This window comes from Vulpes vulpes, chromosome 9, assembly GCF_048418805.1.
Source record: "Vulpes vulpes isolate BD-2025 chromosome 9, VulVul3, whole genome shotgun sequence".
Classification (NCBI taxonomy): Eukaryota; Metazoa; Chordata; class Mammalia; order Carnivora; family Canidae; genus Vulpes; species Vulpes vulpes.
Genome location: NC_132788.1, coordinates 105,431,031 through 105,455,852, shown reverse-complemented (window position 1 = coordinate 105,455,852; position 24,822 = coordinate 105,431,031). Strand labels below are relative to the sequence as shown.

Below are 24,822 nucleotides of genomic sequence, written 5' to 3'. Positions count from 1 at the left end.
GTGAGGACAGGGCTGACGGCGCCTGCCAGGCTGGGACAGATGTGACCCTGGAGAGCAGGGCTGAAGCTAGTGTGGAGAGTGGTGAGGACCTCAGAGTCTCCCCTACCCCCATGACAGCTACAGCAGAAGGGTTCTGGGGGTGGGGAGCCGCCGCAAGCAGCTTCAGAGTGGCCCCAAGTCACACTGTGCCCAGCGATTAAAACCTGCCATCAAGTCACCCATCATCTAGTGCAGGCTCCCCGGCCTCAGCACTGTGGTCACTGGAGCTGCATCATTTTTGGCTGTGGGGGGGCTTTCCATGGCCCTGTGGTGGGGGGAGGCGCTCAGCAGCATCTTGGCTTCCCCCTACTTGATACCAGGAGCACTCCCAGTTGTGAAAAACAAATGTCCCCAAGGGGACAAGGTCAATGGGTGAGAGGCACTGCTTTGCCTTTTCTGGAACTGCTCATGAACTATAATGCACACAGAGTTTGAGAAGCCCTGCTCCGAGCCACCATTCTCCCCCTCCCCGGCTCCAGACGTTTGGGGCCAGAATGTTCTCAGGGGGGCTGTCCAGGGCACTGCGGGGGGTGGAGAGGCATCCCTGCCCCCCACCCACTCCATGACTGCAGCACCCACTGTCAGTCAAGACAACCCAAAATGACACCACCAGTGTTCCCTGAGGGTCAGAGTCACCCCCTTTGGGAACCACTCGTCTAACACCACGGTCTTGCTAAGCCTGGTATTTCTAGACTAACCAAGCCATCCGTTCTCCGCTCGCTGCCCTCAGTTCTGCTTCCTGCCTCCCAGTTGTGTACGATTGGCTCCTGGACCAGCCGGTCTCAAGAAAACCAAGCCTGCAGAGCGCCCCCTACAGCCTGAGGGAGAAGGAGCAAGGCGGGGACCAGGGGACCAGGGGACCAAGGTGGCCAGAAGCTCCCTCCTCCAGGGCATCGGCTGGAGCCTGCTGGCCCCACCCCGCCCTGGACGGTGCTGCCTGGTGACAAGGACACTTCCGGCTCCCAGAAATGGCCAATAAGCACCAGCGACGGGCAGCACCTCCGTGACTGGCTCAGGCCAAGCGGCTGGCTTTTCTCCTGCTGTCAACATCACACCCGGGGCCTTTCCAACTGACCCCCCTACTCCTCTCCGGTCACCCCTAACTTCACAGAGTTGCAAAAGCAGAGAAACGACCGAGCTGAAAAGCAGGAACCTCACCTAACACGGCAGCACTGGAGGGGCCCTTACAGATCCAGCCAGCCCAGCGGGGCGAAGGGACCCAAAGATGTTAAGCGCTTTGGGTCTCTAATCTCTAAGATGTTAAGGGACCCAAGCTACAAGGCCTGATGTGGGGGAGGTATCTCCAAGGGGAAATTTTTGAAGTGATCCACTTAAAAGAACATTTTTAAATGAGGTTACAGTTCCTGCAAAATGACTTGCCTAAACTGGGACTGGGTATAAACTATTTTTCTGGAATGCGGAGTAGCGTTTTCTTTGGAAGGGCCGATCTTTCTCAGTGCAAACTGAACTCCAGCTATCCTGCTGCTACAGGTTACAGGAGGAATCCTGTATTCCCATTAATCTTCTGGGGAATCTTTGTATAAGTCAGAACTTACTCATTTTGATTCCACTAACACTTGACGTAACTGGAGCTTAATTATTGCACCTGATAGGGCGGGTGACTAACGAGCTGGCCATATATATATATAAATCTATGACTTGCTTTTGTTTGTTCTAGAACACCAGTGACATCCCATCATAAGTTTTGGCGTTAGCTGGAGAGCTGGCACCAAAGCGCAGCGGACATTTGCTCGGGGCACTCGGCTACAGAGTGAACTGCCCTTAAAAAAAATAAAAATAAAAATAAAAATAAAAAAACCACCAATCGGTACAACTAAAGCGAATCTCACCACGGAGCTGTCTGACTGACCACGGGCGCTGTGCTCTGATACAGGCGGCACTTCTGCGGTTGCTGCTGCCTTAGTCACACAGATTGCATTCGAGACGAACAAGGCAGGATCAAGTCCCCCACCAAAAACCTGCACTGACTAACATTTCCCAATTTATAGCCCTTGCTGGTGGGCGGGGCGGGAAGGGCGGTGCAGAGAACTGGGAAAGAAATGTGTCACCAGCTTTGAATGAAGTTCAGGGGCAGTGTTTACCCAAGCAACGAGCCCTGGTAAACAGTCGCTATCTCTGGCTCGCTGAGGAGGAGGTGGGGAGTGACCCTGTTTTGAGCAAAATCCACCCGGGGGCTGCGAGGTGCCCATCCACGGGGTGAAGGGCTCCGCTGCTGCCAGTGGGAACACACCTGCTGCCCCAGGAAGCCTGCTCTGCTCGTCCCCCGGAGGGTCACCTGAGTACCCGACTTCTTAACAGGAGTAGCAGAGAATGGCAAAGAACCAGAAGGCTCTGGGTGCAGTTTCCATCACCAGCCAGGCTTCTGTGTGAATAGTGTCATGTGTGGCCCGCTGGGTTCAAGTCCTGGCTTTTCTGAAATGCTCCAGCGGCCGCAATGGAAACATCAGGCTGGAAAGCGCTGGAGAAGCAGGGTGGCCAGGTAATGATTTTGCAAACACGAGGAGTTAGATCAAAACAGAAATTCCACTTGAGGCTGAAATAAGTCTCCAGTTGAGCAGTCGGCGACATAGTCAAATGGCTAAAAGTTGTTTTTTGTTGTTTTTTGAGGGTTTTCTTGTTTTTCTCCTTCCATCAGTCCCTCTTGCTTTCTACGGGATGAGACGTCAGAACGACAGCGTGTTTTCCTCCAAGTGGACCCCAGGTGGACCCGGGTCTACCTGCCTTGGCGAATCAGACTCGAACATAATTTCATCAGAGAAAAATATATGCAGATGTTCAATTAAAACCTGGAGTCCGCAGTCCTGGCGCTCTTTGCCGGCCCTCATTGTTTGCTGAGTAACAACGGTTGCCAGGGACAACGCAGTCCACTCCCGTCTCTAAGAGCCTGTTGCTGGGCAACAGCAAGAATACTTCCCAAACCAAACAATGTCATCCCCGGAGCAATCCCCTCTATCTCACATTAACCAGATCTAAAAAAAAACCCTCCCAAATATGTAATCTATTATTTTCAGAAGCCCTAAGAGAAAGGCAAATAATCTCTTCTCTATAGTAACCGAGGGGGAAACAGTTTACCATATTTGTTCTGAAATAACAAAACCCGAGAAGGACCAACTCTCCCCGCAGTCAGCATCATGGCAGGGACTTCGACAGTCCTTCCTCGGGCTGGGAGGAGAAAGTGCCTTTTTCTCCAAGAGGAAAGAATTTATTTATCATCGGGCAAACAATGTGGGATATTCATAGCTGCACACGGGTTTTCTGGGCAGTGATTATACAAACTGAAACAAACTGGGGCTTGAGCTATTTGAAAAAGATGTAAAAAGAGAGGAGTGGATACCTAGTTTAAAAGACTTTTGAAAATGTCATGTACAGATAAATAGGTTGCAAACCAAGTCGTTGACTCAGCATTAGAAATGCCTCCTGGGACTCTGCGGAAGGAACCTACAGCATCTGGCGTCCCTGTGCCTGTGCTCTTCCTGCCTCACGCAGCAGGAGGAGGAAGAAGAGGAAGCCAGGCCTGGGAAGCACAGGGACACACAGCCCCGGAAAGAGGTGACAGGGACGTCCCTAGCGTTGGCCAATCTTGACCCATAGAGGGGAAAAAAACAAAAAAACAAAAACCAAGCTAACCTCAGAGCCAACCCAGCCTTGGCTCTGTCCAGAGCAGTTTGGGCTTTGGAACTTGGAGGGGAAGAGGACAGCACCCCATCTTACAGGCGGAGGGCAGTGTTCTCAGGGGGTGGTCTTCTTGGGGGTGGGAGTGGTGGGGAGAGTGGCCAAGGATCCGAAAACACGTTGGCAGAATGGGAAGCACGTGGCTGCGTCTTAGGTTGTAAAGACACCGGGTGCTAATAGATTTGGGCCCGGTTACATGTACCCTCTTAACTCTCAGCCGAGGTTTGGCCTCTGACAAAACCTGGTCTTGGAGATAGACGCGGCGGACACCAAGAAACCTTGTTCTCCTAAGATAGCACCCAGGAGTTGTTCTTAGAATAGACAGGTTGGAATGGATGCGTCTCCTTGAGAATAAGGGGAGGCAGGTGCCACGCTGTTAAAATCTGAACCTGGGCTCCGGGGAGATGCAGGATTTGAAACCAGACTCTTGGGCATTAACAGGTGGTGGAGAGGAAACAATAGCTCTAGCCGGCAGGTGAGATCACCAGCAGCCAAAAGCATGGGAGTCCCTGCTTCCACCGTCTGGGGGACACTGCTGATTCCGCCTAGACACCCCAGCTGAAGGGAGGCTCCGACGCCCGCCGTGAGGGACAAATACTCGGAGGCAGCACTAGTAGGGTTTGCTAATGGGTTGGATGTGGAGCTTGAGAGAAAGGAGTGGGGAGCACTCTGAAGTTGAGTTTGAAAGATGGAGGTGTGAGGGATCCCTGGGTGGCGCAGCGGTTTAGCGCCTGCCTTTGGCCCAGGGCACGATCCTGGAGATCCGGGATCGAATCCCTCGTCGGGCTCCCGGTGCATGGAGCCTGCTTCTCCTCTGCCTGTGTCTCTGCCTCTCTCTCTCTCACTGTGTGCCTATCATAAATAAATAAAATTAAAAAAAAAAAAAAAGATGGAGATGTGAGAGGCTCTCAGACACCAAGTTGGGATGCTGAGAAGGTCAGCAGATCCATACGTGAGGACCCGAGGGGCAGGAGGTAGGCTGGAGCCACCAGTGTACAGATGACCTGGGCTAGAGTATTCGTATACAGATGTACAGAGGTGTAGTGTCTAGGATGCAGATTGGAGCCAGCAGTGCGTAGGTGACATGGGCTGGAGCCATCAGCATGTCGATGGCCTATTTAAGGTGGTGAGCCTGGCTGAGCTCATCAAAGGAGAGCAGAGAAGAGGCCTCAAGCTGGGCTCTTTGGTTCCTCACCATTTAAAGATCCTAAAGAGGAGGAAATCCAGCAAATGAGACTGAAAAGAAGTATGAGCAAGTGGTGCCCTGAGTGTTGACTGGATTGGGGGCTGAGACTTGGCCACTGGCTGGATCGCTGTGACAGGACAGAGCGGTTGCCGGGGAACCCTGTAGGCAAAGTCCACAGAGACTGACATGGCTTCAAGAGTGACCAAGAGTTGCGGAATTGGGGACCCCAGGCACACACAGCTCTTGAGACATCTCTGCTGGCAAGAAAGGGAGAGGAAGGGGATGGCCACTGGAATGGGGAGTTCCGTTGAGAGAGGATTTCTGAAATGGAAGAAGTAACAGCAGCTGTGCACTGGGATGGGCAGGACCCAGTGGGAGGGAATGGACGCCCAAGGGGGCGGCGGTAATTGCTGGTGGAGTGGTGTCATGTGGATGGGATGGGATGAAGAAATCTTGCAGAAGAGAGGAGGGGTTGGCCAGAACTTGCACATGGATGTTAATCCACCAGCCCAGGACAGAAGGCAGAGCTTCCACCCAGATTCAGGGAGGTGGAGGGCCCCCAAGTCACCAAGGGGTTATCCCAAACCCACAAATCTCTGGGAGCTCCCAAGCCCCAATCCCATCCCTCAGCCATGGGATCCCCATGTGATGATCCCAGGGCCCTCCTAAGTCTACTGAAGCCCCCAAGAGGTAAAGCGCTGGCCCCTGCCAGGCTGCTGCGAAGCCTAGAAGGCTGGAAGCCATGGAGTGAGAACTGGACATCGTGCAGGATGACTCAGGTCTACAGATCTCACATTAGAGTCTCCAGCAGAGCCCAGGCTGGGAAGGGTGAGCTGGAGCCCACAGACGGCCTCCCTGGGCCCCAGGCTTCAGGGCTCCATCTGACCATGCAAGGAAGGCTCTGAAAGTTTGCATTTCCCCCAAATTCCTATGTGGGAACACCTGGTGCCCAAGGTGTTAGGAGGTGGGGTCTTGGGGAGGGGGTAGGTCACAGGGGTAGAGTCCTGGTGAATGGGATGAGGGCCCTTGTCACAGAGGTCCCAGGGCGCTCCTTCCATCCTGTGAGGACACAGGGAGAAGTCTGCGACCCAGAGGAGGGCCCTCACTGGTCATGCCGGCACCTCATCTCCAAACTGGGAACAGTACATTTCTGTGGTTTAGAAGCCTGCGGGCCTGTGGTATCGTTAGGGTGGACTGAGCCAGCCCCAACTCGCCCCCCACCCTGTGGTCCCCCACACAGCCTTACAGGACCCACCCTTCCATGTCTGCGCCCCACACACAATCGGCTCTTTTCATTGCCTTCTTGAGGATGATGATACGCCTCTTTCCAAATCCACCAGGGTCTGATCTTTCCATGTCCTGCTATTGCTAGAGATCAGCTCTAATTTGCCACATTTTTCTGCCGTGTCAACGTACAAACGTGAGAACTTAAATAAAAAGTCCTAGAGTCACACTGAAAAACAAAAGTGTATTTCTTGCTAAGCCAGGCTTGAACTATGCAAGATGACCAAGAAATTTAATGTAAGATAAACAAGTGCGGCCGGGAATCCTGCTGTAAGCAGAGGCCTGCAGCCTCCAGCGAGCACCCTGGGCCCCGCCGGTGAGTCGTGTGCCCTCACCTGCTGGAGGGACCACTCGCCGCCTCCAGTGGCCCCTAGGTCTCTGCAGGACAGTGGCACGTCGAGGGCCCCAGGACTGAGAATCTAGTCCAGACCCCGTCAGCAGAACCCGGGGATCTCTGAGGAAGTGAAAACGAAGCAACAAAAGGCAGGATTGGAAGTGTTTATCCGACCTGTCACCTCCCTCCTCATCTCAGTCTCTGATGTCCCGTCCGAAGGAGAACAAAAGGGACATTCTATTTCTGTCTCCCCGAAAGTGTCAACCCCGACGCAAAACGGTTTAAAAAAATATTAAACTCATTATTCTAATTAAATATGAAAAAGAGAAATCTGGGAGATATTTTAGGTTTTTAGACTAACCCGAATTAATTCTAAGAAGATACATCAAAACCGATTCCATTTTAGAAAAGCATTCTAATGAAAAGGCGGGGAGGGGCGATTTTTTTTTTTTTTAATTTAAAAAGGTGCCATAAAACCTTGAAGATATTTCAACTGGCTTTCCTGTTGCATAAAGATTTGCGATGGGCCCTCGTCTTCCTCAGCAGCAGCTCTCGGCTAGCGTGTGGCTGGCAGGACTTGGGGGCATGAGACCAGGGAGACCAGGGAGCTGCACTGTCCTGCACAAATGCCCGGCTTTGTGGGTTTCTGGTTTTGGACCTCCATTGCTGGCTCCATATTAAGTCAGCTCGTCTAGCAGAGCAAAAGATAATTTTGGAAAAAAAAAAAAAAACCTGGCATAAAATGTCCTAGCTCTGCTTGGAAGGTGGCAAGAGCCACAGAGAGGAGTCCTCTGAAACGTAACTCAAGTAACGGTGAGCGGCCTCCCCTCTCAACCCTCCCCCCCCCATCGTGTTCCGAATGTGGACCCGGACAGACGAGGGGCCACCCCTCAAGTCCTCCGAGGTCCGATGCTCCTTCTAGTTCTCCTTGCTTCTTTCTAGAAGTCTCGGGGCTGATGTCGCCTGGCTGCTGCATGATCTTGACCGGCGCTGCATCTGAGAAGCATTTATGACTACTTCAGTGGGATTTTTCAAAAGATAACTATTTGAGAGATGTCCATCCAGATGAAATTCGAGACTACTGGGATACAGGGAAAAAAGTCAGGCTGATGGGATGCCTGGTGGCTCAGTGGTTGAGCGTCTGCCTTTGGCTCAGGATGTGATCCTGGAGTCCCGGGGCTCCCAGCAGGGAGCCTGCTTTTCCCTCTGCCTGTGTCTCTGTCTCTCCCTGCCTGTCTCTCTCTGTGTGTTTCTCATAAATAAATAAAAATCTTAAAAAAAAAGAAAGAAAGAAAGAAAGAAATTAAACGTGGATGGCTGACGTCCGTGGTGTGGCTGACCGGCCCTCCCTGGGGAGCTGAGGCCTCTACCAGCTCTCACTACTCCGCACCTGCGGGGATGCAGGACGCCAGCGGAAAGCTGCCAGACTCCCCCGTCTCTAACACAGAAAAGGTGTGCATTGTGTCCTCACTTGTGTGTGACTGTGGCCAACCACACGAGGACTTCCTGAGACAGGCCTGCCCAGGCCCTGGGGGGCTCTGGGCGGCCCCCCAGTCAAGGTCAACACTCCCCCAGACAGAAGGTGGAGTTGGAGCAGCCCCACCCAAAGCGGCCAAGGTCGGCACCCAGGGCTGGGTCGTTTGTGGAGACAGAGAAGCATCGAGGGCCCAGCGCCCTTCGAGCAGGAGCAGCTCCCTCCTCCACTCCTACGGGGCAGCACCTCCCTCCCCTGCAGTGCACAACGAGGGGGAGTGCCCAGGGCCTGCACGTCCCCCCAACACACAGCACAAGCAATGCCTTGACACCGTCTAAATACGACGCACTCCGGCACCCTCCGCTTTCTAGCGGGCCACCTGCAGCCAGGGGCTGAGGGCTTGCAGAGCTTCCGTCTGTCGGATGGACTCCGTCTGCCTCTGTGGGTCACTGTGCTAAAGCAAATGAGGCCGACAGAGTGGGGGGGGGTGTCTGAGCGCCTGCCCCCCACACAGTAAGTGCTCAATAAAGGTCCCTTAACGCCGTTGTTGCAACTCATTCCATTTTAAGGTAGCCAAGAGCATCTGCTGAGCTCTGCCCATTGAAATATCTGAAACTCCAGGAGCAGTGATACGCTTTGCTATTTGTGATTTCAAAAACAAATAAGCGTGGGAGGCGCCTCTGGGAAGGCCTCGTGCTCTGTGCTATATTCATTCCAGGGCATATTTGTGGGGTTCGTCATTTTGGCCGATGCTTCACACTCCTTTCTCTCCCAGCATCGAGCCAGTGTCGCAGCTCTCCTTCCAACTTACTATTGCTGCCCGGCGGTTGATGCAAAATTACATTTTATCATCGCCCCTCTTCCCTTCTCAGGAATCCCTCCCGTCCTTCCATGAGACCTCAGAGCGTGTACAGGACGTTTTCTATGGCCAAGCATCTCTCTGATTGCTTGCAAAATGGGGACTGATGCAGACGCGTTTAGAGCTGTCCTTCCTGGGGTAGAGAGAGAGTTGGTGGGGTTTCCTTAATTCCCCAGAAGGGGATCCTATTTGCTTTCTCTTTGTTACAAGTTTCTGGGGTTTGCAGCATTAAACTGGTCGCTTTGCCAATCCCTTCTCGGGCACGGATTAGGAGGGGTGATGTCTCCTGTAGTACTGAGCATGCCCGAGGGGGGTGGATGCAAAGCCCCACAGCACTGGTGGCAGGCGAAGAGGGGGTGGTTCCTGCCCAAGAGCAGGGTCAGTCTCTGAGCATCCCTCAAAGCCTAGGACATGTCTGAACCTGCATGGTCAGGGGATGGAAAGCTCGCTAGGAGAGGTGGCTGGTTTATTCCTCCCTCAGAATTTACCCCATAGAAACACACATGTCCAAAGAGGCAAATGGCCAACCACTATACACCAACGTTCGTAGCAGCAGGATTCATGGGAGCCCCGAAGCAGAAACAACTCAAATGTCCATCAGCTGATTAAACAAAATGTGGCCTATCCATACAATAGAATGTTATTCGGCCTTAAGAAAGGGGGAAGCTCTGACTCACGCCATTGTGTGAATGGACCTTGAAAACGTGACACTCAGGCGAGAGGGCCAGACACAAAAGGCCACGTCTCATATGATTCCCTTTATGTGAAATGTTCAGAACAGGCGAACCCACAGACAGTGGGTCAGCGGGTGCCAGGGCCTGGAGGAGGGGGCCAGGGGTGACTGCTAATGGGGATGGGGCTTCTTTTTAGGGTGATGGAAATGTTCAGGTGTTAGACAGTGGTGATGGTTACATAACCCTGAGGATATAGTGAAGCCCACTGACTTATACACTTTAAATGGGCCAACTTTATGGTAAGTGAAATATATCTCAGTTAAGCTGTAAAAATAAGGTATATATGGGTAACATTACTTGTTAGTGGTGGCATTACTTGAAGTCACAAAAAATTGCAAACCACTGAAATATTCAATACTGAAATCATTAAATAAATGATGGCGCCTCCTTGCTATGATGCCATTGAAAAGCATGAAGTACATTCTGTAAGAAAGATCTCCAAGATATATAAGGCCTGGCACACAGCAGGCTCCAAGAACAGATTAATGTAAAATAGATGCAGCTATATATGTTATAAAATAGGTAAGTTCATTAAAAAGGTCTAGAAGGACACAAATCATTTTATTAACAGTGTTCCGGTCATGGGAGGTGAGGGAGACAGGAAGATGAAAGAGAAACTTTGGGGGCCTGTGGGTGGCTCAGTGGGTTAAGCGTCCAACTCTTGACTTTGGCTCCGGTTATAATCTCAGGGTCATGGGATTGAGCCCCGCATCCAGCCCCCAAAGGGCTCCCTGTTCAGTGGGAAGTCTGCTCGTCCCTCTTCCTCTGCTCCTCCCTCTGCGTGCTCTCGCTCGCTCGTTCGCTCTCAAATAGAAAGAAACTTCCATTTCTTAATTGACTTCTGTAGATGATGGCCCTTTCTAGGAACACGACTCTTGTACTCCTTATATATCATTTTAAAAATTGTGATAGAGGTTGAGCATCTGCCTTCAGCTCAGGGCATGATCCTGGGTCTGGAGATCAAGTCCCACATCAGCATCCCTGTGAGAAGCTTGCTTATCCCTCTATCTATGTCTCTGCCTCTATGTCTCTCATGAATAAATAAATAAAATCATTTAAAAAATAAAAAAATAAAAATAAAAATTGTGATAGAGGGGCACCTGGGTGGCTCAGTGGTTAAGCGTCCACCTTCGGCTCGGGGCGTGATCCTGGGGTCCCGGGATCGAGTCCCGCATTGAGCTCCTTGTGTGGAGCCTGCTTCTCCCTCTGCCTGTGTCTCTGCCTCTCTCTCTGTCTCTCATGAATAAATAAATAAAAATGTTTAAAAAAATAAAAAAATAAAAATTGTGATAGCATTTGTAAGCACTGGAAAGCACATCGGTTCTTATAAATTTGCACACAGTACCTAGTGAACGCCGTGTGTACAGGGTATACTACTATTGTTCAACTCACTTCATCTACATCATGTTGTCACTCTTACGACCAGAGGCTTTAGTACTAATTCTACATTGATCACCAAGAGGAAATTTACTGGACAAACCAACAGTGGTGCATCTGTACAATGGAACACAACTCAACGATACAAAGAACAAGCTATCGGCACATGCAACAGCTTGATGAATCTCAAAGGTATTATGCTGAGTGGGATCCCTGGGTGGCGCAGCGGTTTGGCGCCTGCCTTTGGCCCAGGGCGTGATCCTGGAGACCCGGGATCGAATCCCACGTCGGGCTCCCGGTGCATGGAGCCTGCTTCTCCCTCTGCCTGTGTCTCTGCCTCTCTCTCCCTCTCTCTCTGTGACTATCATAAATAAATTAAAAAATTAAAAAAAAAAAGAACCTCTCTATTATGCTGAGTGGCGGGCCTGGGAGCAGAGCCTGGTGAGCAGGGGTCGAGGGTGGAATGAGGCTCTGGCTGCAGAGGCACAGCTCAAGATAATGCACAGGGGTGTTGTAACTGCTCTCTGCCCTCTTCGGGGAAGGAGGGGGTTAAACAAGAATCTATGAGTGTGTGAAAACTCACCGACCAGCAGACCCCAAGAGGTAAACATGACCGTATGTAAACTTAAACTCTAAATAAAAAGGAACAAAGTAAATGTACCAAGTACCAGGCACTCTACCAGGTTCTGAGGATTCAAAAGTGAACAAGCCAGATCTTGGGGTGTTGACACCCCCATCCAGGAAACCAAACACCAGATATACAGGGTTGTTTCAGAGAGGTCTAGGTCAGGACAAAAGGAGACAGCAGAGGGATAGAGCCGGAGGGGAGGGGTGATGGAAAGGGGCTCCCAAGCTTTTGCCAGGCCAGTTAAGGGTGCTGTGAAGGACGGCACTGAGCTGAGACCTGGCCAGACATGGGGAGATGGAAGAGAGCACTTCCGGCACAGGGACTAGTAGGTGCAAAGGCCCTGTGGCAGGGGAGGGCAAGAGGCAGAGACCCTGAGGGCTTGGCCAAAAGTCTGGGTTTTATTTCAGTTCCTGAGAGAAGCCCCAGGCTGGGCCACAATACATTCTGGTTTATGTTCTTGAGAGGACTCTACTTTGACGAGTCAAAGCAGGAAAACCAGGGAGGAAGCTCCCACGGCATTTACTATTTTAAGATTTTAATAATAATTAATGCTTAAGTTATTAATCGAGCTTACTAAGACCTATATATGGAAGCTGGACAGGAAATAAATCATTTTATACAGAGGCCAAGTAACATTAAGCCCCATAAACAAAGGGTTAACTAATTAAGTATTTAGTCACCACGAAAGTCAATGATGGCCTTTACAATTTTAATGCAGGTAATTATACATTTAGTCAATCATCACAGCCCACAAGCATCAGCTTGCTTATTAATTCAGTGTTAACTGTCCCTATTGACTTATAGACGCCATTATCCGAAAATTAAATAATTTATAAGTGTACACTCATTTTTTTAAAAAGGCACATAAAAAATAGAGGACATGGACAAGGCATTTGAATCTGTAGTTTGGTTACAGTTACGCACTGGTAAGGATTAATATAATTCACCGATTTCAATCCGGGTTGGCCAATTTTCCTCCAAAGGGCCAAAGAATGTTTTTGGCTTCTCAGGCCATAAGGCCTTTATCGAAACCACTCAACTCTCGCTGTTTCTAGAAACCCCCCAGTGACCTTACATAAGGAGTGAGCCTGGTCACATTCAGAGCCTTACTGGAGCCTGGGGTAAAGGCAATCAATCAGCAATACGGATCCTGTCTTTAAAATGTTGATTTTTTTTGCTCATCATGGATTTTTGTGTGTGTGGCATTTGTTTTGATTTTTTAAATACTTCATTAAAATATTACTTCTCTTGATGACCAAGTGTTTTGGGTGCCTTAAATTTTGTGACCAAGGCGAGTGCCTCACTTGCCTCATCCTGGTCCTGGCCCTGGCCCTGATCCAATAAAACTTTTCTTAGGGACGCTGAAATTTGATCTTCATCTCATTTTCATGTGTCATGAAATAGTCTTCTTTTGATTTTTTTTTTTTTTTTTGACCATTGGAAAATGCAGAAGATATTCTCAGCTGGCAGGACTTAGAAAAAAACCAGGCAGTGTGTCACCCATGGCCTCCGCTACATAGTTTGCTGACGTCTGTTCTAGAAGGCCGTTTATGAAGCATGTCTGGTTCATCCTCATAGTCTCAGAACAATACCTGCTATCAAGCTGGCACTCAGATGACTCTGAACAAATGAGCCCTAAATTCTCCTTCATGAGCTTCCTGCTTACTTAGGTTACTTATGAGGCTCTTCTCACCCACAGGTGCTCCAAACGCATCTGCACACAGACCCTTTTTAAGTTCATTAAAAAGGAACACCAGACATCTGTATTTGGTGCAGACACACCTGAGTGTCTTATAGAACTAGCCCTCGATCTGTCTCGTGCTTTCCTTTCTAGTAAGGACCACTGAGGGGTGCCTGGGTGGCTCAGGTCATGATCCCGGGGTCCTGGCCGCATTGCATTGGGCTCCCTACTCTGCAGGGAGCCTGCTTCTTCCCCTCCCTCTGCCCGCCACTCCCTCTGCTTGTTTGCTCTCTCTCTCTCTCTCTCTCTCCCCCCGTCAAATAAATAAATAAAATCTATGGGCAGCCCGGGTGGCTCAGTGGTTTAGCACCACCTTCAGCCCAGAGCGTGATCCTGGAGACCCCGGATCGAGTCATATGTCAAGCTCCCTGCATGGAGCCTACTTCTCCCTCTGCCTGTGTCTCTGCCTCTCTCTCTCTCATTCTGTGTCTCTAATAAATAAAATCTATAAATAAATAAATAAATAAATAAATAAATAAATAAATAAATAAATAAAATCTTAAAAAAAAAAAACAACAGACCGCTGACTCAGAAGTCCAATTTTCCCAACTGACAGTGCACAAAGTAAAAGAGTTAACTATGTACGCATCATCCAACTAGTATGTGACCACAAGACAAATTTGTAAGGCCTTTACTAAAGCTACGATCCTATGATTCAGCAGGAGAGATGGGACTTCCGAAATAGAAACTATGAAAACATATGCCTCCTTTAATATAATACTGGAAAACACAATTGGAATGTCTATTATTTTGGTAAATTTATAACAAAATTTATCATTTGAAGCTTTTTTTAAAAAAGACTTTGTTTATTCATGAGAGACAGAGAGAGACGCAGAGACACAGGCAGAGGGAGAAGCAGGCTCCCTGTGTGGAGCCTGATGCGGGACTCGATCCCGGGACCCCGGGATCTGAGCCAAAGGCAGACATCAACCACTGAGTCACCCAGGTTCCCCTCATTTGAACCTTTTTAAGTGCACAGGTACACTCACATTGCTGTGCAACCAACCCCACCACCTGTCTTGCAAAAGCTCTGAGACTCTGTTCCTATTATCAGTAACTCCCTGTGGCACTGGCTCCCACCATCTGCTTTCTGTTTCTGTCCCTGGGGTCCCTGGAGAAGCCTCCAGGGACTCCACAGAGGCAGAATCGTAGCGTTTGGTCCTTTGGTGATGCTTAATGCAGTGAGCATAACGTCCTCAAGGTCCATCCGTGTTGTGCCAGGTGTCAGATTTCCTTCCTTTTTTTTTTTTTTTTTAAGATTTTTATTTATTTATTCATGATAGAGAGGGAGAGAGAGATCAGAGACACAGGCAGAGGGAGAAGCAGGCTCCATGCACCGGGAGCCCGACGTGGGATCCGATCCCGGGTCTCCAGGATCGCGCCCTAGGCCAAAGGCAGGCGCTAAACCGCTGCGCCACCCAGGGATCCCAGATTTCCTTCCTTTTTAAAGCTGAATAGTAGCCACCGAACCACACCGTGTTGATCCATTCGCCTGTGGATGGACACTTGGGAGGTTTCCACCCCTTGGTTACTGTGAAGCATGCTGCTGTGAATATGGGTGTGCAAGTACCTGTTCGAGTCTCTGCAATTCTTTCCAGAAGTGGAATTGCTGGGCTACATGGTAATTCCAGGCTTCGTTTTTTTGAGGACCCGTCTTCCCATTTTCCACAGAGGCTGCAGAGTTTACGCTCCCACCAGCAGTTCACAAGAGTTTCAATTTCTCCAAATCTTTGCCAACACTTGTAGTTTTCTGTTTGGAGTTTTTTAGATGGTAGCTGTCCTAGGGATGCAAAGTGGTCTCACTGTGGTTTCGATTTGTGTTTCCTGGAGGATGAGTGATGCTGAGCATCTTTTCATGTGATTATTGGCCATTTCTCTTCCTCCTCTGGAGAAATGTCTGCTCAAGTCCTTTGCCCACTTTTTAATTGGGTTGTTTCTTTGTTGTTAAATTGTAGGAGTTCTTTATATATTCTGAGTATACACCCCTCATCAGGTACACGATTTGCAAATATTTTTTCCCATTTGGTGGCTTGCCTTTTCACCCCGTTAATAGTGCCCTCTGACGCACAAAAGCTTTTAAGTTTCATGAATCCCTATTTATCTATTTTTGCCTTTTGTGACCTTGCCTTTGGTGTCAGTCATATTCAAGGGATCACTGCTGAATCCAATGTCATGCAGGTTTTCCCATATGTCGACTTCTATGAGTGTTGTGACTTTAGCCCTGATATTTAGGTCTTTGATTCATTTTGAGCTGATCTTGCGTGAGGTAAGGCTCCGACTTCCTTCCTTTGCAATTGGGTAGCCAGATTCCCAATACCATTTGTTGAAAAGACTGTCCCCCTTCCTTATTGACTGGTCCTGGCACCCTTGTTGGAATAAGATGTTATAAAGAAGCAAAGTAACCACACATGGAGGGCTAATCTGGCCAGAGGGCGCTCAAAACATGAATTTGTGAAAGATGCTGATCTACGTGAGGTGAGTTCTACTTTCTCCCTACAATGGTGATGGGTATGACCGTGCATGCCTCTCATTTCTGTCTTCCACGGTGACTTTCTCATTTTGTTTTCAAATGGAAGTTTTGTATAGCTGACCACACAAGTCTATGGAAATACACGCAGCACACGAGGAACCCTTGCCTTTTCTGTTTACTACCAAAGTGCTAGGTTTCCACCCAATTTCTGCCCTTCTAAAAAATCCAGAGAATGTCTGGAAGCGTTTTAAAACTCTGCAATATCCCCATTCAAATAGCTCCAGCAGGATCCTCTAACTCGGCCTTTGGATTCACAAGGGTCATACTTCTGAGAATCTATGAACGTGAACTTGAACATGAAATTTAAGTGCAGACACATGTGTTTACACCTGTTCTTCTGGGGAGAAATTCCTAATCTTCAGCAGATTCCAAAAGACGTCCAGACTGAGGAAAAGTAAAAACCACTGGGCTACTGTGCTATGTGGATCTGTCTTTTTTGTTTTTTCAAGATTTTATTTATTTATCCATGAGGGACACACAGAGAGAGGCAGAGACACAGGAAGAAGGAGAAGCAGGCTCCCTGAGGAGAGCCTGATGTGGGAGTGGAACTCACTCCCAGGACCCTGGGATCACAACCTCAGCTAAAGGCAGATGCTCAACCTCTGAGCCGCCCAGGAGGTGTCCCATCTTTTTTTTTTTTTTAACTTTAATTTATAAACTCCAGTTTAGATGAGCCTCATCAGATGAGCCTCATTGATGAGGCTCATTTAGATTGAGCCTAATCCAGGCAAGTCAGTGGTCTTTTTTTTTTTTTTAAGATTTTATTTATTTATTCATGAAAGACAGAGAGAGACAGAAAGAGGCAGAGACACAGGCAGAGGGAGAAGCAGGCTCCATGCAGGGAGTCCGACGTGGGACTCGATCCCAGGTCTCCAGGATCACGCCCTGGGCTGAAGGCAGCACTAAACCGCTGAACCACCCCGGCTGCCCAGGTCAGTGGTCTTTAGAAGAAAGCAACACAATTCTCTTTCTGGAGGAGGGGCGCGAAAGTGGCTGTGGGCCCCAAACACATATGGGAGAAACGGGCCAGGTGACTGTCACAGGAGTAGAGGGAGTCGCATGGCCCGTTTCCAGGGGGAAGCCACAGTCTGAAGGCAGCTAGTCTTCCTTCCCACCACCCTACATTTAGGAATTCAAACAGTCTAGGAATGGATTGTGCTGATAAGTAGCTTTAGCTTCAGTGACCACCCTGGACAATAATTAACCCACAGGCCACTGAGCCCAGGAATGCCACAGATTTAGAGCCTGAGACAGAAATATCTGCCAGTGGGGAATAGGGAGGAGAAGAGGGAATTCATAGTTTTTTACAGCGTCCATCCCAGCTGAACCAAGGAAACGTACCTAATTTGCCGTCTTTGCTAGCCAACATCGACCAGCCCCGTGGCAAGGAGATTAAGGCAAGACCCTACTTACTCTTAGCCCAGAGAAGCCCGACACCAGTCCTGGTTCTAGCAGTGATTCTAGAATGTCTTAATTCTTAAAAAACTCGGCTACAATAGATTTTGAGGTTATGCAGAATTCATCTTAAGTGGGATCTCAGGGGATCCCTGGGTGGTTCAGCGGTTTAGCCCTGCAGTGGGCCCAGGATGTGGGCCCAGGATGTGATCCTGGAGTCCTGGGATCAAGTCCCATATCAGGCTCCCTCCATGGAGCCTGCTTCTCCCTCTGCCTATGTCTCTCTTTCTCTCTCTCTCTCTCTCTCTCTCTCTCTCTGTCTCTCTCCTCTGTCTCTCAAGAATCAATAAAATCTTTAAAAAAAAAAGTTTAAAAAAAATTAAGTGGGATCTCAGCGTGATCTGAAATGTGGAAACAGCTTTTTTGATCGCTAAATGCTGATTTTCCTCCTTACTGATTAGCCATCACACATTTTTACTTCTTATGAGTCACTGTTACAGTGTGTTCCAATACGCAGACGACTGGTTAGAGACGTCGGTTTCTCCCCCCGCAGGAGCCCACCTCCTTGCACCTGCAGCACTAACTCATCTCAGACATCACTCCTGGGTGCTGTGATTTGCACACCAAATCCCAGAGCTGGTGTGACCTGCCGAAAGAGAGCGCTGGAGTGTTGAAGAGCTAGAGACCAGGAAGAGGAGAAACTGGTGCTTCCGGACCACAGAGCACCTTCCCACCCTGCAGCGTTGGTCTAAACCTGACCCAGGCTTCTCCGAGGCCTGAAAGACAAAGAGGAATACCATGGAGAGAAAGGCCAGGGTGCTGAGGAATTAAAAAAAAAAAAAAAAAAAGGCAAAGAGGACCCAGCCTGCAAGATGGATGTGACCAGATGAAGATTCTTCTTGGGGATCCCTGGGTGGTTCAGCGGTTCAGCGCCTGCCTTCAGCCCAGGGCATGATCCTGGAGTGCCAGGATTGAGTCCCGCGTCAGGCTCCCTGCATGGAGCCTGCTTCTCCATCCTCCTGTGTCTCTGCCTCTCTCTCTCTCTATGTCTATCATGAATAAATAAAATCTTTAAAAAAAATAACTCAGCCTGAAACACAGCACAGAACCAGCAATTGGGAGAGAGAGAGAGAAAAAAAAGAAGATTCTTCTTAATTACAGCAAACAGGAGAAGTTAATAAAGTAAATATCATTCCTCTTGCCATTAGAGGAAGCAAAAAGATAATAACGTTAAACACTATTGAAGAGTCCAAGGTGTTCATGAGCCTCCAAATCAGCATTGTATTATATAACGTGTGATGTTACGCTAGTACTAGTTCTAGTCAAATATAACCAGGACCATTTGTTAGACCAGCTCGAGGCAAACTTTTTCTGTAAAGGGCCCCATAGCGAATATTTTAGGCTTTGCAGGTTAAATGGTCTCTGTGGAGACTCAACCCTCTGTTGTAGGGTGATGGCCGCCACTAACAATATGTACACTAATGAGCATGGCCATCTGCTCAGAAAACTTCATTTTTGGATACTGAAACGTAAATTTCATATAATGTCATATGTTCCAAAATATATTATTTTTCTGTTTATTTCTTTCCACCATTTAAACACAAAAAATCAGGGATGCCTGAGTGGCTCAGTTGGTTAAGCGTTTGCCTTCGGCTCAGGTCATAATCCTAGGGTCCTTGGATCAAACCCTGCATCGAGCTGGGCTCCCTGCTCAGCGGAGAGTCTGCTTCTCCTTCTCCCTCTGCAGCTCCCCCTGCTTGTGCTCTCTTGCTTCCTCTCTGTCAAATAAACAAAATCTTTTAAAAATAAAATAAAATAAACAAAAAAAGCCATTGTTAGTTCTTGGCCATCCAAAATCAGGTAGTCGGTTGGATTTAGCCTATGAGCTGGTTTTCTGAACCTGTGCTAGACTCAAATGTTTAGACTCATATCTTTAAAAGAGAGCCTAAAATAATTCTCGATAAACAGGTATCAAGCAGCACATTTAATTTACAAATAACATCCTAGAAATCTCAGTGCCCAAGTGGTCAAGGACACTCTGAGGGTAGAGCCCAACATCCCTGTTATGTCACCCTTCTAAAGCATGAGGATGAAGGACTATGGGAAGTCTCTGGCAGGGGCATGCCCACAGGTCAGAGCTGGAGCCGTGTCGCAGGAGAGAGGGGGCACAGCCCTTATGTCCTGTTGATTCTGACCCTGCCTCCCCTCCACTGCCTGCTGTAGTTCTGACACGTGTCTTGCACCTTCATGATTCAAGGTCTTTGGGTATTTCACAGAGGAAGAAAAATTTGAGAGATGACATGTTTGAATAGACATTTCTCTGAAGAAGGGATACAAATAGCCCCCAAGCACATGAAAAGATGCTCAACACCAGTAGTCATTTGGAAAATGAAAGTAGAAACCATGACAGTACCCCTACACACCTACCAGGTTGGCTATAATAAAAACAAGGGAAAGTAACATGAACTGGAGCCCTCCTACGTGCCTGGTGGGAATGGAACATGGTGCAGCACTGTGGGAAACATCCAGCAGTTCCTCAAGAAGTTGAGTGCAGAGTGACCACATGCCCCAGGAACTTCACCCTTGAGTATCCACCCAAGGGAAACAAAAACCTACGTTCACAAAAAAGCTTGTCCACACATGCTCACAATAGCATTACTTGTAACGGCCAGGAAGCAGAAGCAACCCAAATGTCCATCAACAGATGAGCGTGGCCAATCCCTACACTGGAATATGATTCACCTACGAACAGGAGTGACAAGGCGCCAATATATGCTGCCCCACGGACGGACCCTGGGCTCACGACACTCAGAGAGGGAACCAGACACAGGAGGCCACACAGTATGTGAGTTCATGTGTGTGAAATGTCCAGAACAGGAAACATTCATGGACAGGAAACGGGATCAAGGATGCCAGGGGGCAGGGTGACTGCTTAATAAAATGGGGGGGGGGGTCATGGAAATGTTCTAGAATTAGATGGTGGTGTGATAATGGGTGTATGTATTTCAAATATCCTAAAAACCCCCGAATTGTCCTTTAAAAAGGTCAAGTTTTAAAAAAGACTTATTTATTTATTTGAGAGAGAAAGAGTGTGTGTGCACACAAGTTGGGGGATGGGCAGAGGGCGAGAGAGAATCTCAAGCAGACTCCTTGCTGAGCACAGAGCCTGAATGAGGGGCTGGATCTCACCCCTCTGAGATCATGACCTAAACTAAAATCAAGAGTCAGTTGCTTGACTGACTGAGCCACCCAGGTGCTCCCCTACAAAAAAGGTTGATTTATGTTATGTGAATTTTACCTCAATTTGTAAAGAAAGTTGACATAGCAAATGTGTTGGCAAATGCCAGCCAAGAAGAGAAACAGATGATATATAAACTAAAACTGCCCCTCCGTTCTTTATTTTAGAGGAAGTGAAACATGATACAGCTCAAAACAAGAAAGTTAGGCCTGAGATCTTATTTGTTCAAAATCCCTTTTTTTTTTTTTTAGGATTTTATTTTTAAGTCATTTCTACACCCAATGTGGGGCTCAAACTCACAACCCCGAGATCAAGACTGAGCCAGCCAGATGCCCCAGGACAAAATCCTTCTTAAAATTTTCAGAAACAAACTTTGTTGACAAGCAAATACATCTCGCACACAATCCCTAAGAGACTTTCTGTCTGGAAACCTCCAGTGACAGTCAACAAAAGGCGTAAGGAAGTCTGTTTTAGAAATGCCGAAACATTTGTTTAGACGGGTGGCATATACAGAAAGAGGGGAGGGGCACGAGGGAGAAATGAGCAGCTGGAGGCAGGCACTTCGCCACCAGGACTCGGAATTAGAATAGGGCCCAGTTTGGGCGTCAAGAGGATTACAGACTTTCCGGCCAAGCCCTATGTGAACATTAGCACTAGAGACAGGGCGGGTAGTTTCTAGAAGATCTGACCCTCATGAAGCACTAAGAAAGAGAAATCAGATTAGGTTATTGTCTCAGAAATCTTAAAGGATGTTAAAAATATGGGGCGCCTGGGTGGCTCAGTCGGTTAAGTGTCCAACTCTTGGTCTCAGCTCAGGTCTTGATCTCAGGGTTGTGAGGTTCAAGCCCTGTGTTGGGCTCTACACTGGGCAGGGAGATGATGGATAGATAGATGATAGATAGATGATAGATAGATGATAGATAGATTGATTGATTATATTAAAAAGAAAACTATGACCCATTGAATTTAAAGTGGGAGGAAAGCTCAGATGAAGGATGGATAACCTCATCTGCGATTGGGGCATTGGGCTTCTGGTTTCAAACTGCCTGGTGTTAAAGAGAAACAGTCTGTGCCACCACAGACAGGTCAAGGGGAGAGGGCGGGCTCTGGAGCAGAGAGCTTCCCATCCGAGCTGGAAGAGCAGGCCGGCAGCAGGGCTCGGTCCCTGGCATGGGCATGTGGAGGGCAGTACTTGACACGGGGGTTACAGATGGAAGGTGACGTAGGGCGGCCCGCTGGACTGCTGGGACAGGTCGGTTGGGACAGGTCAGCTGGGACAGGTCAGCTGGGATAGGTCTGCAGGGACAGGTCGACTGGGATAGGTCTGCAGGGTGAGGTCAGCTGGGACAGATCTGCAGGGAGAAGTCTGCAGGGACAGGTCTGCTGGGACAGGTCGGTTGGGACAGGTCAGCTGGGAGAGGTCTGCAGGGACAGGTCTGCAGGGACAGGTCTGCTGGGACAGGTCGGTTGGGACAGGTCTGTAGGAACAGATTTGCTGGGAGCGCAGCGGGACAAAGGCTTTGCTGGAGCGTCGAGGCGGCAAGGAGTGGGAGCCGGGTGCAGCGGGGAACCCAGAGGGCCGGGGACATGCCGTTGCTGTGGGAGAGTCAGCTCAGAGCCAGGGCAACAAGCGTGAACGTGTGTGGGCACAAACCGGCCGGGTGGCTGGGCCTCCCCCGGCGGCATAGACAGGGGCTGAGTCAGCCACCTGTGGGCTGGGACCCGGGCAGAGCAGAACAGATCGGGAACGGGTTTCGGAAGTAAGGGCTGGTGCAGAGAGAGCTGCCAGGGGAGTCTGAGAACCTCCAAAATAGCAGACAGCACACGATGGGTACGCTCGGGGTCAGGGGCACGCATTCTCACCAGGTTGCCAAAAGTTCTGTGACCCGGATGGGAGGGGAATCGAGGGTAAAGGACAGGCACCTTGTGGAGGTGCCCATGGCCTGGGTGGGAGGAGGTGGCAGGGTGGATGTGCTGGGGACGGTGTGGTGCAGGCAAGGACACAGGGCAAAGTAACCATCCCTGCGGGGCTGGAGCGTGACCGTGAGTGAGAGGGATCTAACGCAAAGGGAAGGAAGTCCCTTCCACCCAGCAATTCCCCTTCCGGGAATTTGCAAACATCCCACACATGTGCACAGATGCAGCGCACGAGGATGTTTACTGCGGCACTGTTGGTCAAGTGAAAAAGGATAAACCAAATAAATGTCCCTCGATAAGGTGCTCATTAAGTACCTCGGGGCTCGGCGGTTCAGTGGGAGCTCACGCAGTTCCCAGAAGGAACGAAGGCGACACACGGGGATGAGCAAAGGTACAGACCAAGTGTTAGATGACAGAGAAGGGGCAGCAAAGTGGGCATAATATGATCCTTTTTTGTAAGAAGAAAAAAATATTAGCCATAAAAGGAGCGAGGCACTGACGGGTCTGAACCCACGATGCTCAGGGAGGGAACCAGACACAATAGACCACTCGCGTGTGATTCCACGTGTGTGACACACCCAGGATAGGCTTGTCCATGGACGGGAAGGGGGCGCATGGGGCCTGAGGGCTGAGGAGGGATGGGGAGGACCGCTGATGGGGACAGGGCTTCTTTCTGGTGTGATGAATGTTCTGGAACTAGACAGTGCTGATGGTTGTATAACCTCGTGACTACTAAAAACCACCAAACCATACAGTATAAAGGGGGGAGTTTGATGGCATATGAATTATATCTCAGTTTAAAAATAAAGCATCGGGGGATCCCTGGGTGGCGCAGCAGTTTAGCACCTGCCTTTGGCCCAGGGCACGATCCTGGAGACCTGGGATCGAATCCCACGTCAGGCTCCCGGTGCATGGAGCCTGCTTCTCCCTCTGCCTATGTCTCTGCCTCTCTCTCTCTCTGTGACTATCATAAATAAATTTAAAAAATTAAAAAATAATAAAAAAATAAAAGCATCGGCGTGTACGTTTTATAGGCAAAGCATCTGAAAGAATCCACCCCAAACTGTATTAGTGGAGGGAGGGGCAGAGGAAGTGGAGAAGGAAGCCTGGGGCTCTTTTTGTCCTTTATATTTTCGGGTACTATTTGGAGGCTCTACAATGAAAAGATTTCCCTGATGTGAAAGAGGAAGGAAACAGATTTATTGGGAACTGCCCAGAAGGATCCCCAAAGTCCTGAAACGGTCACTAAGGAATTCTGGGGTCAAACTGCTTAGTGGCCTGTGGGACCCCCTGTGCAAAGCCCAACCGCAACCAACCACTTTACAAAATGGAAATACGCTCGAGTCAGGTGGGCCAGTGCTGCTCACACCTTGGGAGTGACCTAAGCATCACAGTGAAGTATCTGAACGCTGGGTCTTAACTCAGACAGTGGTCGCCTTTTAAAAAGAATAGTGAAAAAGAAAAAAAATAAAAAAGAAAAAAAATTAAAATAAAAAAAAATAAAAAGAATAGAGACGACCCCAGTGTTGTGCCTGTCTTCATTCTGACACCTCGGACCACCCGTGGCTACTGGGCACCTGACATGTAGCTTGTCCAAACTGAGATGTGCTGCGAGTGCAAAACAGTTACTGGATTTCAGAGACTTAGTGTGCAAGCACGTGAAACATCTCAAATCAAAATGTGTACACATAGATTCCATGTTAAAATAACAGTATTTTGGATATGTTGGATCACATAAGATCTACTATCAAATCAACTTCGGCTGTTCCTACTTTTAACCGTGGCTACTAGAGAATTTTAAATTACCTGTGCAGGGGCACCCGGGTGGCTCAGTGGTTGAGCATCTGCCTTTGGCGTGTGATCTTGAGGTCCTGGGATTGAGTCCCCCATCAGGTTCCCTGCAGGGAGCCTGTTTCTCCCTCTGCCTGTGTTTCTGCCTCTCTCTCTCTCTCTCTCTCTCTCTGTGTGTGTGTGTCTCTTGTGAATAAATAAAAGCTTTAAAAATAATAATAAAATAAATTACAGGTGCACCTTGAATTACGCTTCTGTTGGACAACTGTGATCTAGAACACTCCTAGAATAAATCACCAAACTGTGAATTTCCAAATATCTTACAAGGCCCTATTTACCTAGAAAGTGTGTGCAGGGACTGTTGGAGCCTGGTTAAGATTTCCACCTGCTAAGAACTCGACTCAACTCAACTAGTACTTCCTCTATTTGGTGTCCCACAAAGACAGTGAGACATGGTCTCACTTCCGGAGAGAAAGGGAGCCGCACAAATAACTCCTTTGTGGCAAAGGGGACAGCTACAGACCCCGGGTGGGACAGCTACAGACCCCGGGTGGGACAGCTACAGACCCCGGGTGGGACCGGCACCATGAACATGGGGTAGG

The 24,822-nt window shown here is 49.0% G+C and overlaps 1 protein-coding gene and 1 pseudogene across 6 annotated transcripts in view; both read right to left on the bottom strand.

Annotated features, from left to right (window-relative positions):
- Positions 1 to 24,822, bottom strand: part of RFX2 (regulatory factor X2) — a 96,328-nt gene that overhangs the window by 58,397 nt on the left and 13,109 nt on the right. For 2 of the 6 annotated variants that reach the window (XM_072721653.1, XM_072721654.1), the window contains exon 1: positions 1,890 to 2,897. The exons of 3 other annotated variants lie outside the window; for them this stretch is intronic. The gene's annotated coding sequence lies outside the window, so the exon portion shown is untranslated. Of the gene's footprint in view, positions 1 to 1,889; positions 3,032 to 24,822 lie in introns of those variants that run through there. One more of the 6 variants, XM_025988537.2, reaches the window with a different exon arrangement.
- LOC112911857 (zinc finger protein 18-like) overlaps positions 1 to 24,822 on the bottom strand; it is a 40,852-nt pseudogene that overhangs the window by 7,429 nt on the left and 8,601 nt on the right.